This window comes from Taudactylus pleione, unplaced genomic scaffold, assembly GCF_031769625.1.
Source record: "Taudactylus pleione unplaced genomic scaffold, aTauple2 ptg000085l, whole genome shotgun sequence".
In the NCBI taxonomy this organism is placed as follows: domain Eukaryota; kingdom Metazoa; phylum Chordata; class Amphibia; order Anura; family Myobatrachidae; genus Taudactylus; species Taudactylus pleione.
The window spans coordinates 10,052,335-10,065,616 of NW_028284487.1; the positions used below are offsets into that span (position 1 = coordinate 10,052,335).

General features: G+C 35.7%; 4 non-coding genes across 4 annotated transcripts; all 4 read left to right on the forward strand.

Annotated features, from left to right (window-relative positions):
• Positions 1-3,224: 3,224 nt before the first annotated feature.
• TRNAI-AAU (transfer RNA isoleucine (anticodon AAU)) lies at positions 3,225-3,298 on the forward strand. Its single transcript has one exon. It is a non-coding gene; the product is annotated as a tRNA-Ile (tRNA).
• A 4,347-nt stretch (positions 3,299-7,645) lies between these two features.
• On the forward strand, positions 7,646-7,719 carry TRNAI-AAU (transfer RNA isoleucine (anticodon AAU)). Its single transcript has one exon. It is a non-coding gene; the product is annotated as a tRNA-Ile (tRNA).
• A 2,574-nt stretch (positions 7,720-10,293) lies between these two features.
• TRNAI-AAU (transfer RNA isoleucine (anticodon AAU)) lies at positions 10,294-10,367 on the forward strand. Its single transcript has one exon. It is a non-coding gene; the product is annotated as a tRNA-Ile (tRNA).
• Positions 10,368-12,948: 2,581 nt separating this feature from the next.
• TRNAI-AAU (transfer RNA isoleucine (anticodon AAU)) lies at positions 12,949-13,022 on the forward strand. Its single transcript has one exon. It is a non-coding gene; the product is annotated as a tRNA-Ile (tRNA).
• Positions 13,023-13,282: the final 260 nt, after the last annotated feature.

The following is a 13,282-nucleotide window of genomic DNA, read 5'->3' on the forward strand; positions in this document are numbered from 1 at the left end:
CAAATATAGCAATATGGCAAATCTAAGAAATGCTAAGGCAAATTAATCAATCAGGACATTTATTTGGTGATTGAATCTACTATGGGGGACTAAGTTTTAAGAAGAAAAGAAGATCAGACCTTTACTCTCATTAGTGCACACTGAAGAAGCAAATTCTAAAAACCAGAATATCTAAAAACCATAGCACAAGTGATGGATCACTGCATTCTTATTGCAACTTTTCCTATTTCCAAATGTTTGACAAACATCTCTCCAGTTGAAAACTGATTTGAAACAGTTTCAAAATTAGTTTGGAGTAAATAAACCACTGAAGTTGATGGGATTTATACAAAGTTTAAATATAGATAAGCTATCCTAAAATTCAACTTTAAGGAAATTGAACAAAGTTAGGTCCCACCAAGATTTGAAATCAGATTACTTGATTCAAAGTCCAAAGTGCTTACCATTACAGCATGGAACCCATTATTAGAGAATCTTCCTCTACTCAATATTGCTGATCTTTGAAATACTGAATGTTCTCCTGTTTTAGGTACATTTGGCATTTTTGTGTTTGCTGATGCTTTTATGTTTGGCCGGTTAGCTCAGTTGGTTAGAGCGTGGTGCTAATAACGCCAAGGTCATGTGTTTGATCCCCATACGGGCCATGTGCTTTTTCTTGTTGTCCTACAAGAAATGCCAAGAAGGGATTTTATCCAGCGGCAAAGTGCATGAAGTGTGGGATGAATGCATTGGCTACAGTTAGCAGCCCTTGAAACTTGCTAGAGAACATCATAGACACATACAAAACAGAGAATTTTTAAATCCATGTTAGGAATAAACAAAAATGTCATCCTTTGGCTGATGCAGCATTTCTCTATATGGCATACATAGAAAACTTTTTCTCAAATATAGCAATATGGCAAATCTAAGAAATGCTAAGGCAAATTAATCAATCAGGACATTTATTTGGTGATTGAATATACTATGGGGGCTAAGTTTTAAGAAGAGAAGAAGAACAGACCTTTACTCTCATTAGTGCACACTGAAGAAGAAAATTCTTAAAACCAGAATATCTTAAAACCATAGCACAAGTGATGGATCACTGCATTCTTATTGCAACTTTTCCTATTTCCAAATGTTTGACAAACATCTCTCCAGTTGAAAACTGATTTGAAACAGCTTCAAAATTAGTTTGGAGTAAAAAAACCACTGAAGATGATGGGATCTATACAAAGTTTAAATATAGATAAGCTATCCTAAAATTCAACTTTAAGGTAATTGAACAAAGTTAGGTCCCACCAAGATTTGAAATCAGATTACTGGATTCAAAGTCCAAAGTGCTTACCATTACACCATGGAACCCATTATTAGAGAATCTTCCTCTACTCAATATTGCTGATCTTTGAAATACTGAATGTTCTCCTGTTTTAGGTACATTTGGCATTTTTGTGTTTGCTGATGCTTTTATGTTTGGCCTGTTAGCTCAGTTGGTTAGAGCGTGGTGCTAATAACGCCAAGGTCATTTGTTCGATCCCCATACGGGCCATGTGCTTTTTCTTGTTGTCCTACAAGAAATGCCAAGAAGGGATTTTATCCAGCGGCAAAGTGCATGAAGTCTGGGATGAATGCATTGGCTACAGTTAGCAGCCCTTGAAACTTGCTAGAGAACATCATAGACACATACAAAACAGAGAATTTTTAAATCCATGTTAGGAATAAACAAAAATGTCATCCTTTGGCTGATGCAGCATTTCTCTATATGGCATACATAGAAAACTTTTTCTCAAATATAGCAATATGGCAAATCTAAGAAATGCTAAGGCAAATTAATCAATCAGGACATTTATTTGGTGATTGAATATACTATGGGGGACTAAGTTTTAAGAAGAGAAGAAGAACAGACCTTTACTCTCATTAGTGCTCTCTGAAGAAGAAAATTCTTAAAACCAGAATATCTTAAAACCATAGCACAAGTGATGGATCACTGTATTCTTATTGCAACTTTTCCTATTTCCAAATGTTTGACAAACATCTCTCCTGTTGAAAACTGATTTGAAACAGTTTCAAAATTAGTTTGGAGTAAAGAAACCACTGAAGATGATGGGATTTATACAAAGTTTAAATATAGATAAGCTATCCTAAAATTCAACTTTAAGGAAATTGAACAAAGTTAGGTCCCACCAAGATTTGAAATCAGATTACTGGATTCAAAGTCCAAAGTGCTCACCATTACACCATGGAACCCATTGTTCGAGAGTCTTCCTCTACTCAATATTGCTGATCTTTGAAATACTGAATGTTCTCCTGTTTTAGGTACATTTGGCATTTTTGAGTTTGCTGATGCTTTTATGTTTGGCCGGTTAGCTCAGTTGGTTAGAGCGTGGTGCTAATAACGCCAAGGTCATTTGTTCGATCCCCATACGTGCCATGTGCTTTTTCTTGTTGTCCTACAAGAAATGCCAAGAAGGGATTTTATCCAGCGGCAAAGTGCATGAAGTGTGGGACGAATACATTGGCTACAGTTAGCAGCCCTTGAAATTTGCTAGAGAACATCATAGACACATACAAAACAGAGAGTTTTTAAATCCATGTTAGGAATAACAAAAATGTCATCCTTTGGCTGTTGCAGCATTTCTCTATATGGCATACATAGAAATATTTTTCTCACAATATAGCAATATGGCAAATCTAAGAAATGCAAAGGCAAATTAATCAATCAGGACATTTATTTGGTGATTGAATCTACTATGGGGGACTAAGTTTTAAGAAGAGAAGAAGATCAGACCTTTACTCTCATTAGTGCACACTGAAGAAGCAAATTCTAAAAACCAGAATATCTAAAAACCATAGCACAAGTGATGGATCACTGCATTCTTATTGCAACTTTTCCTATTTCCAAATGTTTGACAAACATCTCTCCAGTTGAAAACTGATTTGAAACAGTTTCAAAATTAGTTTGGAGTAAAGAAACCACTGAAGTTGATGGGATTTATACAAAGTTTAAATATAGATAAGCTATCCTAAAACTTTGAAAATTCAACTTTAAGGAAATTGAACAAAGTTAGGTCCCACCAAGATTAGAAATCAGATTACTGAATTCAAAGTCCAAACTGCTCACCATTACACCATGGAACCCATTATTAGAGAGTCTTCCTCTACTCAATATTGCTGATCTTTGAAATACTGAATGTTCTCCTGTTTTAGGTACATTTGGCATTTTTGTGTTTGCTGATGCTTTTATGTTTGGCCGGTTAGCTCAGTTGGTTAGAGCGTGGTGCTAATAACGCCAAGGTCATGTGTTCGATCCCCATACCGGCCATGTGCTTTTTCTTGTTGTCCTACAAGAAATGCCAAGAAGGGATTTTATCCAGCGGCAAAGTGCATGAAGTCTGGGATGAATGCATTGGCTACAGTTAGCAGCCCTTGAAACTTGCTAGAGAACATCATAGACACATACAAAACAGAGAATTTTTAAATCCATGTTAGGAATAAACAAAAATGTCATCCTTTGGCTGATGCAGCATTTCTCTATATGGCATACATAGAAAACTTTTTCTCAAATATAGCAATATGGCAAATCTAAGAAATGTTAAGGCAAATTAATCAATCAGGACATTTATTTGGTGATTGAATCTACTATGGGGGCTAAGTTTTAAGAAGAGAAGAAGAACAGACCTTTACTCTCATTAGTGCACACTGAAGAAGAAAATTCTTAAAACCAGAATATCTTAAAACCATAGCACAAGTGATGGATCACTGCATTCTTATTGCAACTTTTCCTATTTCCAAATGTTTGACAAACATCTCTCCAGTTGAAAACTGATTTGAAACAGCTTCAAAATTAGTTTGGAGTAAAAAAACCACTGAAGATGATGGGATTTATACAAAGTTTAAATATAGATAAGCTATCCTAAAATTCAACTTTAAGGAAATTGAACAAAGTTATGTCCCACCAAGATTTGAAATCAGATTTCTGGATTCAAAGTCCAAAGTGCTCACCATTACACCATGGAACCCATTATTAGAGAGTCTTCCTCTACTCAATATTGCTGATCTTTGAAATACTGAATGTTCTCCTGTTTTAGGTACATTTGGCATTTTTGTGTTTGCTGTTGCTTTTATGATTGGCCGGTTAGCTCAGTTGGTTAGGGTGTGGTGCAAATAACGCCAAGGTCATGGGTTCTATCCCCATACGGGCCATGTGCTTTTTCTTGTTGTCCTACAAGAAATGCCAAGAAGGGATTTTATCCAGCGGCAAAGTGCATGAAGTGTGGGACGAATACATTGGCTACAGTTAGCAGCCCTTGAAATTTGCTAGAGAACATCATAGACACATACAAAACAGAGAGTTTTTAAATCCATGTTAGGAATAACAAAAATGTCATCCTTTGGCTGTTGCAGCATTTCTCTATATGGCATACATAGAAATATTTTTCTCAAAATATAGCAATATGGCAAATCTAAGAAATGCAAAGGCAAATTAATCAATCAGGACATTTATTTGGTGATTGAATCTACTATGGGGGACTAAGTTTTAAGAAGAGAAGAAGATCAGACCTTTACTCTCATTAGTGCACACTGAAGAAACAAATTCTAAAAACCAGAATATCTAAAAACCATAGCACAAGTGATGGATCACTGCATTCTTATTGCAACTTTTCCTATTTCCAAATGTTTGACAAACATCTCTCCAGTTGAAAACTGATTTGAAACAGTTTCAAAATTAGTTTGGAGTAAAGAAACCACTGAAGTTGATGGGATTTATACAAAGTTTAAATATAGATAAGCTATCCTAAAACTTTGAAAATTCAACTTTAAGGAAATTGAACAAAGTTAGGTCCCACCAAGATTAGAAATCAGATTACTGGATTCAAAGTCCAAACTGCTCACCATTACAGCATGGAACCCATTATTAGAGAGTCTTCCTCTACTCAATATTGCTGATCTTTGAAATACTGAATGTTCTCCTGTTTTAGGTACATTTGGCATTTTTGTGTTTGCTGATGCTTTTATGTTTGGCCGGTTAGCTCAGTTGGTTAGAGTGTGGTGCTAATAATGCCAAGGTCATGGGTTCAATACGGGCCATGTGCTTTTTCTTGTTGTCCTACAAGAAATGCCAAGAAGGGATTTTATCCAGCGGCAAAGTGCATGAAGTGTGGGATGAATGCATTGGCTACAGTTAGCAGCCCTTGAAACTTGCTAGAGAACATCATAGACACATACAAAACAGAGAATTTTTAAATCCATGTTAGGAATAAACAAAAATGTCATCCTTTGGCTGATGCAGCATTTCTCTATATGGCATACATAGAAAACTTTTTCTCAAATATAGCAATATGGCAAATCTAAGAAATGCTAAGGCAAATTAATCAATCAGGACATTTATTTGGTGATTGAATCTACTATGGGTGACTAAGTTTTAAGAAGAGAAGAAGAACAGACCTTTACTCTCATTAGTGCACACTGAAGAAGAAAATTCTTAAAACCAGAATATCTTAAAACCATAGCACAAGTGATGGATCACTGCATTCTTATTGCAACTTTTCCTATTTTCAAATGTTTGACAAACATCTCTCCAGTTGAAAACTGATTTGAAACAGTTTCAAAATTAGTTTGGAGTAAAAAAACCACTGAAGATGATGGGATCTATACAAAGTTTAAATATAGATAAGCTATCCTAAAATTCAACTTTAAGGTAATTGAACAAAGTTAGGTCCCACCAAGATTTGAAATCAGATTACTGGATTCAAAGTCCAAAGTGCTTACCATTACACCATGGAACCCATTATTAGAGAATCTTCCTCTACTCAATATTGCTGATCTTTGAAATACTGAATGTTCTCCTGTTTTAGGTACATTTGGCATTTTTGTGTTTGCTGATGCTTTTATGTTTGGCCTGTTAGCTCAGTTGGTTAGAGCGTGGTGCTAATAACGCCAAGGTCATTTGTTCGATCCCCATACGGGCCATGTGATTTTTCTTGTTGTCCTACAAGAAATGCCAAGAAGGGATTTTATCCAGCGGCAAAGTGCATGAAGTCTGGGATGAATGCATTGGCTACAGTTAGCAGCCCTTGAAACTTGCTAGAGAACATCATAGACACATACAAAACAGAGAATTTTTAAATCCATGTTAGGAATAAACAAAAATGTCATCCTTTGGCTGATGCAGCATTTCTCTATATGGCATACATAGAAAACTTTTTCTCAAATATAGCAATATGGCAAATCTAAGAAATGCTAAGGCAAATTAATCAATCAGGACATTTATTTGGTGATTGAATCTACTATGGGGGACTAAGTTTTAAGAAGAGAAGAAGAACAGACCTTTACTCTCATTAGTGCTCTCTGAAGAAGAAAATTCTTAAAACCAGAATATCTTAAAACCATAGCACAAGTGATGGATCACTGTATTCTTATTGCAACTTTTCCTATTTCCAAATGTTTGACAAACATCTCTCCTGTTGAAAACTGATTTGAAACAGTTTCAAAATTAGTTTGGAGTAAAGAAACCACTGAAGATGATGGGATTTATACAAAGTTTAAATATAGATAAGCTATCCTAAAATTCAACTTTAAGGAAATTGAACAAAGTTAGGTCCCACCAAGATTTGAAATCAGATTACTGGATTCAAAGTCCAAAGTGCTCACCATTACACCATGGAACCCATTGTTCGAGAGTCTTCCTCTACTCAATATTGCTGATCTTTGAAATACTGAATGTTCTCCTGTTTTAGGTACATTTGGCATTTTTGAGTTTGCTGATGCTTTTATGTTTGGCCGGTTAGCTCAGTTGGTTAGAGCGTGGTGCTAATAACGCCAAGGTCATTTGTTCGATCCCCATACGTGCCATGTGCTTTTTCTTGTTGTCCTACAAGAAATGCCAAGAAGGGATTTTATCCAGCGGCAAAGTGCATGAAGTGTGGGACGAATACATTGGCTACAGTTAGCAGCCCTTGAAATTTGCTAGAGAACATCATAGACACATACAAAACAGAGAGTTTTTAAATCCATGTTAGGAATAACAAAAATGTCATCCTTTGGCTGTTGCAGCATTTCTCTATATGGCATACATAGAAATATTTTTCTCACAATATAGCAATATGGCAAATCTAAGAAATGCAAAGGCAAATTAATCAATCAGGACATTTATTTGGTGATTGAATCTACTATGGGGGACTAAGTTTTAAGAAGAGAAGAAGATCAGACCTTTACTCTCATTAGTGCACACTGAAGAAGCAAATTCTAAAAACCAGAATATCTAAAAACCATAGCACAAGTGATGGATCACTGCATTCTTATTGCAACTTTTCCTATTTCCAAATGTTTGACAAACATCTCTCCAGTTGAAAACTGATTTGAAACAGTTTCAAAATTAGTTTGGAGTAAAGAAACCACTGAAGTTGATGGGATTTATACAAAGTTTAAATATAGATAAGCTATCCTAAAACTTTGAAAATTCAACTTTAAGGAAATTGAACAAAGTTAGGTCCCACCAAGATTAGAAATCAGATTACTGAATTCAAAGTCCAAACTGCTCACCATTACACCATGGAACCCATTATTAGAGAGTCTTCCTCTACTCAATATTGCTGATCTTTGAAATACTGAATGTTCTCCTGTTTTAGGTACATTTGGCATTTTTGTGTTTGCTGATGCTTTTATGTTTGGCCAGTTAGCTCAGTTGGTTAGAGTGTGGTGCTAATAACGCCAAGGTCATGTGTTCGATCCCCATACCGGCCATGTGCTTTTTCTTGTTGTCCTACAAGAAATGCCAAGAAGGGATTTTATCCAGCGGCAAAGTGCATGAAGTCTGGGATGAATGCATTGGCTACAGTTAGCAGCCCTTGAAACTTGCTAGAGAACATCATAGACACATACAAAACAGAGAATTTTTAAATCCATGTTAGGAATAAACAAAAATGTCATCCTTTGGCTGATGCAGCATTTCTCTATATGGCATACATAGAAAACTTTTTCTCAAATATAGCAATATGGCAAATCTAAGAAATGTTAAGGCAAATTAATCAATCAGGACATTTATTTGGTGATTGAATCTACTATGGGGGCTAAGTTTTAAGAAGAGAAGAAGAACAGACCTTTACTCTCATTAGTGCACACTGAAGAAGAAAATTCTTAAAACCAGAATATCTTAAAACCATAGCACAAGTGATGGATCACTGCATTCTTATTGCAACTTTTCCTATTTCCAAATGTTTGACAAACATCTCTCCAGTTGAAAACTGATTTGAAACAGCTTCAAAATTAGTTTGGAGTAAAAAAACCACTGAAGATGATGGGATTTATACAAAGTTTAAATATAGATAAGCTATCCTAAAATTCAACTTTAAGGAAATTGAACAAAGTTATGTCCCACCAAGATTTGAAATCAGATTTCTGGATTCAAAGTCCAAAGTGCTCACCATTACACCATGGAACCCATTATTAGAGAGTCTTCCTCTACTCAATATTGCTGATCTTTGAAATACTGAATGTTCTCCTGTTTTAGGTACATTTGGCATTTTTGTGTTTGCTGTTGCTTTTATGATTGGCCGGTTAGCTCAGTTGGTTAGAGTGTGGTGCAAATAACGCCAAGGTCATGGGTTCTATCCCCATACGGGCCATGTGCTTTTTCTTGTTGTCCTACAAGAAATGCCAAGAAGGGATTTTATCCAGCGGCAAAGTGCATGAAGTGTGGGACGAATACATTGGCTACAGTTAGCAGCCCTTGAAATTTGCTAGAGAACATCATAGACACATACAAAACAGAGAGTTTTTAAATCCATGTTAGGAATAACAAAAATGTCATCCTTTGGCTGTTGCAGCATTTCTCTATATGGCATACATAGAAATATTTTTCTCAAAATATAGCAATATGGCAAATCTAAGAAATGCAAAGGCAAATTAATCAATCAGGACATTTATTTGGTGATTGAATCTACTATGGGGGACTAAGTTTTAAGAAGAGAAGAAGATCAGACCTTTACTCTCATTAGTGCACACTGAAGAAGCAAATTCTAAAAACCAGAATATCTAAAAACCATAGCACAAGTGATGGATCACTGCATTCTTATTGCAACTTTTCCTATTTCCAAATGTTTGACAAACATCTCTCCAGTTGAAAACTGATTTGAAACAGTTTCAAAATTAGTTTGGAGTAAAGAAACCACTGAAGTTGATGGGATTTATACAAAGTTTAAATATAGATAAGCTATCCTAAAACTTTGAAAATTCAACTTTAAGGAAATTGAACAAAGTTAGGTCCCACCAAGATTAGAAATCAGATTACTGGATTCAAAGTCCAAACTGCTCACCATTACAGCATGGAACCCATTATTAGAGAGTCTTCCTCTACTCAATATTGCTGATCTTTGAAATACTGAATGTTCTCCTGTTTTAGGTACATTTGGCATTTTTGTGTTTGCTGATGCTTTTATGTTTGGCCGGTTAGCTCAGTTGGTTAGAGTGTGGTGCTAATAATGCCAAGGTCATGGGTTCAATACGGGCCATGTGCTTTTTCTTGTTGTCCTACAAGAAATGCCAAGAAGGGATTTTATCCAGCGGCAAAGTGCATGAAGTGTGGGATGAATGCATTGGCTACAGTTAGCAGCCCTTGAAACTTGCTAGAGAACATCATAGACACATACAAAACAGAGAATTTTTAAATCCATGTTAGGAATAAACAAAAATGTCATCCTTTGGCTGATGCAGCATTTCTCTATATGGCATACATAGAAAACTTTTTCTCAAATATAGCAATATGGCAAATCTAAGAAATGCTAAGGCAAATTAATCAATCAGGACATTTATTTGGTGATTGAATCTACTATGGGTGACTAAGTTTTAAGAAGAGAAGAAGAACAGACCTTTACTCTCATTAGTGCACACTGAAGAAGAAAATTCTTAAAACCAGAATATCTTAAAACCATAGCACAAGTGATGGATCACTGCATTCTTATTGCAACTTTTCCTATTTTCAAATGTTTGACAAACATCTCTCCAGTTGAAAACTGATTTGAAACAGTTTCAAAATTAGTTTGGAGTAAAGAAACCACTGAAGATGATGGGATTTATACAAAGTTTAAATATAGATAAGCTATCCTAAAATTCAACTTTAAGGAAATTGAACAAAGATAGGTCCCACCAAGATTTGAAATCAGATTACTGGATTCAAAGTCCAAAGTGCTCACCATTACACCATGGAACCCATTATTAGAGAGTCTTCCTCTACTCAATATTGCTGATCTTTGAAATACTGAATGTTCTCCTGTTTTAGGAACATTTGGCATTTTTGAGTTTGCTGGTGCTTTTATGTTTGGCCGGTTAGCTCAGTTGGTTAGAGCGTGGTGCTAATAACACCAAGGTCATGGGTTTGATCCCCATACGGGCCATGTGCTTTTTCTTGTTGTCCTACAAGAAATGCCAAGAAGGGATTTTATCCAGCGGCAAAGTGCATGAAGTGTGGGATGAATGCATTGGCTACAGTTAGCAGCCCTTGAAACTTGCTAGAGAACATCATAGACACATACAAAACAGAGAATTTTTAAATCCATGTTTGGAATAAACAAAAATGTCATCCTTTGGCTGATGCAGCATTTCTCTATATGGCATACATAGAAAACTTTTTCTCAAATATAGCAATATGGCAAATCTAAGAAATGCTAAGGCAAATTAATCAATCAGGACATTTATTTGGTGATTGAATCTACTATGGGGGACTAAGTTTTAAGAAGAGAAGAAGATCAGACCTTTACTCTCATTAGTGCACACTGAAGAAGCAAATTCTAAAAACCAGAATATCTAAAAACCATAGCACAAGTGATGGATCACTGCATTCTTATTGCAACTTTTCCTATTTCCAAATGTTTGACAAACATCTCTCCAGTTGAAAACTGATTTGAAACAGCTTCAAAATTAGTTTGGAGTAAAAAAACCACTGAAGATGATGGGATCTATACAAAGTTTAAATATAGATAAGCTATCCTAAAATTCAACTTTAAGGTAATTGAACAAAGTTAGGTCCCACCAAGATTTGAAATCAGATTACTGGATTCAAAGTCCAAAGTGCTTACCATTACACCATGGAACCCATTATTAGAGAATCTTCCTCTACTCAATATTGCTGATCTTTGAAATACTGAATGTTCTCCTGTTTTAGGTACATTTGGCATTTTTGTGTTTGCTGATGCTTTTATGTTTGGCCTGTTAGCTCAGTTGGTTAGAGCGTGGTGCTAATAACGCCAAGGTCATTTGTTCGATCCCCATACGGGCCATGTGCTTTTTCTTGTTGTCCTACAAGAAATGCCAAGAAGGGATTTTATCCAGCGGCAAAGTGCATGAAGTCTGGGATGAATGCATTGGCTACAGTTAGCAGCCCTTGAAACTTGCTAGAGAACATCATAGACACATACAAAACAGAGAATTTTTAAATCCATGTTAGGAATAAACAAAAATGTCATCCTTTGGCTGATGCAGCATTTCTCTATATGGCATACATAGAAAACTTTTTCTCAAATATAGCAATATGGCAAATCTAAGAAATGCTAAGGCAAATTAATCAATCAGGACATTTATTTGGTGATTGAATCTACTATGGGGGACTAAGTTTTAAGAAGAGAAGAAGAACAGACCTTTACTCTCATTAGTGCTCTCTGAAGAAGAAAATTCTTAAAACCAGAATATCTTAAAACCATAGCACAAGTGATGGATCACTGTATTCTTATTGCAACTTTTCCTATTTCCAAATGTTTGACAAACATCTCTCCTGTTGAAAACTGATTTGAAACAGTTTCAAAATTAGTTTGGAGTAAAGAAACCACTGAAGATGATGGGATTTATACAAAGTTTAAATATAGATAAGCTATCCTAAAATTCAACTTTAAGGAAATTGAACAAAGTTAGGTCCCACCAAGATTTGAAATCAGATTACTGGATTCAAAGTCCAAAGTGCTCACCATTACACCATGGAACCCATTGTTCGAGAGTCTTCCTCTACTCAATATTGCTGATCTTTGAAATACTGAATGTTCTCCTGTTTTAGGTACATTTGGCATTTTTGAGTTTGCTGATGCTTTTATGTTTGGCCGGTTAGCTCAGTTGGTTAGAGCGTGGTGCTAATAACGCCAAGGTCATTTGTTCGATCCCCATACGTGCCATGTGCTTTTTCTTGTTGTCCTACAAGAAATGCCAAGAAGGGATTTTATCCAGCGGCAAAGTGCATGAAGTGTGGGACGAATACATTGGCTACAGTTAGCAGCCCTTGAAATTTGCTAGAGAACATCATAGACACATACAAAACAGAGAGTTTTTAAATCCATGTTAGGAATAACAAAAATGTCATCCTTTGGCTGTTGCAGCATTTCTCTATATGGCATACATAGAAATATTTTTCTCACAATATAGCAATATGGCAAATCTAAGAAATGCAAAGGCAAATTAATCAATCAGGACATTTATTTGGTGATTGAATCTACTATGGGGGACTAAGTTTTAAGAAGAGAAGAAGATCAGACCTTTACTCTCATTAGTGCACACTGAAGAAGCAAATTCTAAAAACCAGAATATCTAAAAACCATAGCACAAGTGATGGATCACTGCATTCTTATTGCAACTTTTCCTATTTCCAAATGTTTGACAAACATCTCTCCAGTTGAAAACTGATTTGAAACAGTTTCAAAATTAGTTTGGAGTAAAGAAACCACTGAAGTTGATGGGATTTATACAAAGTTTAAATATAGATAAGCTACCCTAAAACTTTGAAAATTCAACTTTAAGGAAATTGAACAAAGTTAGGTCCCACCAAGATTAGAAATCAGATTACTGAATTCAAAGTCCAAACTGCTCACCATTACACCATGGAACCCATTATTAGAGAGTCTTCCTCTACTCAATATTGCTGATCTTTGAAATACTGAATGTTCTCCTGTTTTAGGTACATTTGGCATTTTTGTGTTTGCTGATGCTTTTATGTTTGGCCGGTTAGCTCAGTTGGTTAGAGCGTGGTGCTAATAACGCCAAGGTCATGTGTTCGATCCCCATACCGGCCATGTGCTTTTTCTTGTTGTCCTACAAGAAATGCCAAGAAGGGATTTTATCCAGCGGCAAAGTGCATGAAGTCTGGGATGAATGCATTGGCTACAGTTAGCAGCCCTTGAAACTTGCTAGAGAACATCATAGACACATACAAAACAGAGAATTTTTAAATCCATGTTAGGAATAAACAAAAATGTCATCCTTTGGCTGATGCAGCATTTCTCTATATGGCATACATAGAAAACTTTTTCTCAAATATAGCAATATGGCAAAT